Source organism: Canis lupus, chromosome X, assembly GCF_011100685.1.
Source record: "Canis lupus familiaris isolate Mischka breed German Shepherd chromosome X, alternate assembly UU_Cfam_GSD_1.0, whole genome shotgun sequence".
In the NCBI taxonomy this organism is placed as follows: domain Eukaryota; kingdom Metazoa; phylum Chordata; class Mammalia; order Carnivora; family Canidae; genus Canis; species Canis lupus.
This window is the reverse complement of record NC_049260.1, coordinates 64,339,145-64,344,755: the sequence shown is the minus strand read 5'-3', so window position 1 is coordinate 64,344,755 and position 5,611 is coordinate 64,339,145. Positions and strand designations below refer to the sequence as shown.

Sequence of the window (5,611 nt, the reverse complement as noted above, 5' to 3'; positions counted from 1 at the left end):
GGATTTTGATGGATTCCTTTCTCAAATTTACACCTGTAATACATTTTGAATTTATTTTTGTGCATGGTTCGAGGAAGTAGTCCAATTTCATTCTTTTGCATGTTACTGTCCAATTTTCCTAACACCATTTGTTGAGGACACCTTTTTTACATTGGATATTCTTTCCTATATATTTTGAAGATTGGTTGAACGCATACTTGTGGGTCCATTTCTGGGCTTCTTTCTGTTCTATTGATCTATGTCTGTTTTTCTTCCAATTCCATACTATAATGATCACTACAGCTTTGTAATATACTTTGAAATCCAGAATTGTGATGTATCCAGCTTTGCTTCAACCCCGCCCCCCCCAGAATTGCTTTAATTATTCAGGGTCTTTGTGAATCCATAAAAATTTTAAGGTTATTTTTTCTTAATTTGTTTTTTTTTTTTTTTTTTTTTTTTTTTATTTTTTTTTTTAATTTTTATTTATTTATGATAGTTACAGAGAGAGAGAGAGAGGCAGAGACACAGGCAGAGGGAGAAGCAGGCTCCATGAACCGGGAGCCCGACGTGGGATTCGATCCCGGGTCTCCAGGATCACGCCCTGGGCCAAAGGCAGGCGCCAAACCGCTGCGCCACCCAGGGATCCCTATTTTTTCTTAATTTGAAAGAAAAATGAAAATGTAAAAAATGTTGGTAGCATTTTTATAGGGATTGCATTAAATGTATAGCTTGCCTTGGGTAGTATAAACATTTTAAAAATATTTGTTCTTCCAATCCATAAGCATGAAATGTTTTTCCATTTCTTTGTGTCATCTTCAATTTCTTTCATCACTTTTTTATATTTTTCAGAAGACAGATGTTTACCTCTTTGATTTGGTTTATTCCTAGATATCTTATGGGTTTGGTATAATTGTACACTGATTTCTCTTTCTGCTATTTCATTTTTGATGTATATAAATGTAACAGGTTTCTGTACATTGATTTTTTTATACTGTGACTTTACTGAACTTGTGTATCTGTTCTAGAATATTTCGGTGTAGTTTTGGGTTTTCTATACAGAATATCATGTCATCTGCAAATAGTGAATGTTTTATTCCTTCTTAGCTGATTTGGATGCCTTTTATTTCTTTTTGTTCTCTCATTCCTGAGGCTAGGAGTTCCAGTACTTTGTTGAACAAAAGTGATGATAGTGGACATCTCTTTTTTCTTCCTAACCACAAGAAAATCTCTCAGGTTTTGCCCACTGAGGATGATATTAGCTTTGCATTACTTATTATATGGCCTTTATTATTTTGAGATATGCTTTCTTTATCCAAAACCTGTTGACGATTTTTATCATGAATGTGTGTTGTACTTTGCCCTAAGCTTTTTTTTGCATCTATTGAGAAGATCATATGTTTTTTATCCTTTCTTTTATTAATTTGATATATCACGTTCATTGTTTTGTGACTATTGATCCACCCTTGCAACCTTGGGGAAAAAATCCCACTTGATATTTTATTTTACTTTATTTTTTAAAGATTTTATTTATTTATTCATCAGAGTCACATACACACACACACACACACACACACACTCAGAGACAGAGAGAGAGACAGAGAGAGAGAGAGAGAGAGACATAGCCAGAAGTAGAAGTAGGCTCCATGCAAGAAGCCTGATGTGGGACTCGATCCTAGGACCCCAAGATCATGCCCTGAGCTGAAGGCAAATGCTCAATTGTGGAGCCACCCGGGCGTCCTACCCCACTTGATATTTTAGTCTTCATAATTCTTTTAACATATTTTTGGATTCAGTTTGCTAGTATTTTGTGGAGAATTTTTGCTTGTATGTTCATCAGCGACATTTGCCTATACTTCTCTTTTTTTAGTGGAGAATCCTTATTTGGTTTTGTAGTAGTGGTAATGCCAGCCTCATAGAATGAGTCTGAAAGTTTTCCTTCCATGTCTATTTTTCTGACTAATTTGAAAAGAATAGATATTAACTGTTTTTTTGTTACTGTTATTTTTTCTTTGAAGAATTTATTTAAATTGTAGTTACCTAACATATAGTTTAATATCAGTTTCAGGAGTCAAATTTATTGATTCATCACTTGAATATAATACCCAGTGTTCATTAAAACAAGTACCCTCCTTAATAATCATTACTCAGTTACCCCATTCCCCCACTCATCTCGCCTCTGACAACCTTCAGGTAGTTCCCTGTGGTTAAAAGTCTTATGCTTTCTTAACTTTTCTGTTTTTATCATTTTATTTCTCCATCCCTTCCTCTATACTCATCTGTTTGGTTTCTTAGGTTGCATATATGAATGAAATGATATGGTATTTGTCTTTCTCTTACTGACTTATTTAGCTTAGTGTAATACCCTCTATTTCCATCAATGTCATTGGAAATGGCAAGATTTCATTCTTTTTGAAGGCTGAATTATATACATATAATCTTCTTTACCCATGGATATTTGGGTTTCTTCCATATTTTGTCTATTGTGGACATTGCTACCACAAAAATTGGGATTCATGTTACCCTTCAAATCACTATTTCTTAAAACCTAAAAGCAACCAAGTATATGCCCAATTTAAAAAATAATAAATTTTGAACATGTTAGTACAATTTTCTAGTGTCTTTATTTACGTTTCGTTCACATTTGGTTCACCCTCCTTTTTTTGTGTTGTAGAGGTCTTGGTCTTGAAGTGAAAGCTGGCTGGTTCCTAATTATTTGTCTCAGTCCAGAGGAAGCTAATTTGCAAAGTATTGTGTAGACATTTTCTAATCAGACTGGGGGCCTTCTGACGTAATGAAGAAAGGTGCATGTCTCTGCTTTGCTTGATGTAGATCTCATAGAAAAAAAGCAGTGGATACTTAAGGTGAAAGCTTCAAGATGGACTTACAACCCATAAACATTTGGGACAAGAGATTATGGTTGTCTTCAGACATAATAATAGATGATCTAAGAAAGAAAGAAGAATCTGGGATGGAAACCTTTGATAAACTAGGATATTCAAAAGCAGCTATGTGTACTGAGGAATTTTAAAAGCCATTAAGAAACCTAGGCAAGATACATGCCCAGAAAAGTCTTGAGATGGGATGCTTGGATGGTTCAGCATTTGAATGTCTGCCTTTGGCTCAGGGTGTGATCGTGGAGTTTTGAGATTGAATACTGCATCGGGCTCCCTGCGTGGAGTCTTCTTCTCCCTCTGCCTATGTCTCTGCTTCTCTGTGTGTGTGTCTCTCATGAATAAATAAATTACTTAATAAAAAAAGGCTTGAGAAGACTTTAAGCTTTCACCTTGTGCTAATACTTACACTGAGAAAAAACCTAGCTAAGTGTTGTGTCCAAACACAGAGAAAATCAGTAAAAAGTGTGAATGGTCATTTTTTTCTACTTTCTCTGTTTAAAATTTTTGTGCTTTTGTTTGTCTCAGTTCTTTGCATTCAAGGAAATGTCTGAACATGAAGTGAAGGAAGGGAGACACTGGTAACATATGGCAACATAATCTTTGCAAGAACAGGAAAAATATAAAAACAATATTCAAGCTTTCTGCCCCTGGAAGCCGCCGAGTAAGCATCACTAGTCTCCCCTCCCACCGCCGTCATGTCTAAGTCAGAGTCTCCCAAAGAGCCCAGGCAGCTACGGAAGCTCTTTATCGGAGGTTTGAGCTTTGAAACAACCAATGAGAGTCTGAGGAGCCATTTTGAGCAATGGGGGATGCTTACGGACTGTGTGCTAATGAAAGACCCCAACACCAAGCACTCCAGAGGCTTTGGGTTCATCTCGTAGGCCACCGTGGAGGAAGTGGACGCAGCCATGAACGCTCAGCTGCACAAGGTGGATGGAAGTGTCATGGAACCAAAGAGGGCTGTCTCCCGAGAAGATTCTCAAAGACCTGGTACCCACTTAACTATGAAAAAGATTTTTGTTGGTGGCATTTTTTTTAATTTATTTATGATAGTCACACAGAGAGAGAGAGAGGCAGAGACACAGGCAGAGGGAGAAGCAGGTTCCATGCACCGGGAGCCCGACGTGGGACTCGATCCCGGGTCTCCAGGATCGCGCCCTGGGCCAAAGGCAGTCGCCAAACCGCTGCGCCACCCAGGGATCCCTGTTGGTGGCATTAAAGAAGACAATGAAGAACATCTTCTAAGAGATTATTTTGAACAGTATGGGAAAATTGAAGTGATTGAGATCATGACTGACTGAGGCAGTGGCAAAAAGAGAGGTTTTGTTTTTGTGACCTTTGACAACCATGACTCTGTAGACAAGATTGTCATTCAAAGATACCATACTGTGAATGGCCACAACTGTGAAGTAAGGAAAGCCCTATTGAAGCAAGAGATGGCTAGTGCTTCGTCCAGCCAAAGAGGCCGAAGTGGTTCTGGAAACTTTGGTGGTGGTCGTGGAGGTGGTTTTGGTGGGAATGACAACTTTGGTCCTGAGGGAATTCCAGTGGTCGAGGTGGCTTCGGTGGCAGTCAAGGTGGTGGTGAATACGGTGGCAGTGGGGATGGCTATAAGGGATTTGGTAATGATGGAAGCAAATTTGGAGGTGGCAGAAGCTATAACGATTTTGGCAATTACAACAATCAATCCTCAAATTTTGGACCCATGAAAGGAGGAAATTTTGGAGGCAGAAGCTCTGGCCCCTATGGTGGTGGAGGCCAATACTTTGCCAAACCACGAAACCAAGGTGGCTATGGCGGTTCCAGCAGCAGCAGCTATGGCAGTGGCACGAGGTTTTAATTATTGCCAGGAAACAAAGCTTAGAAGGAGAGGAGAGCCAGAGAAGTGAGAGGAAAGCTACAGGTTACAACATATTTGTGAACTCAGCCAAGCACAGTGGTGGCAGGGCCTAGCTGCTACAAAGAAGACATGTTTTAGACAATACTCATGTGTATGGGCAAAAAACTTGAGGACTGTATTTGTGACTAATTGTATAACAGGTTATTTTAGTTTCTGTTCTGTGGAAAGTGTAAAGCATTCCAACTAAGGGTTTTAATGTAGATTTTTTTTGCACCCATGTTGTTGATTGCTAAATGTAATAGTCTGATCATGACGCTGAATAAATGTGTCTTAAGAAAAATAATATTCAACAAATAAAAAAGCAGTAAACACTGGGGAAGAAGATAATCTGATTTCTGGACTTATAACATCATATGAGTTAAAAACAAAATGTTCCATAAAAATCATAAAGCATATTGAAAAAAACGACCCAAAGAAACAGAATAAATACTACTGTCTTTGAAGAAGACCAGAAATCAGACATATTAGACAATGACTTTAAAACAGCTATGTTAGGGGATTCCTGGGTGACTCAGCGGTTTAGCATCTGCCTTCAGCCCAGGGTGTGATCCTGGAGTCCCGAGATCGAGTTCCACATTGGGCTCCCTGCATGGAGCCTGCTTCTCCCTCTGTCTGTGTATCTGCCTCTCTCTCTCTCTCTCTCTGTCTCTCATGAATAAATAAAATCTTAAAAAAACCCAGCTACGTTAAATATACTCAATCTATTAAAAGAGAATATAGACAAATAGGTAAAGAAAATCAGAAAAATGACGTGAGAACAAAATGAGAATGTCAACAAAGAAGTAGAAATTCAAATCAAACTCCAATTTAAAAAAGAAATCAAACAGAAATTTTG

The 5,611-nt window shown here is 38.2% G+C and overlaps 1 pseudogene; it reads left to right on the top strand.

Moving 5' to 3' along the window:
- Positions 1–3,571: 3,571 nt before the first annotated feature.
- Positions 3,572–4,716, top strand: LOC106558392 (annotated as a pseudogene).
- The last annotated feature ends 895 nt before the right edge of the window (positions 4,717–5,611 follow it).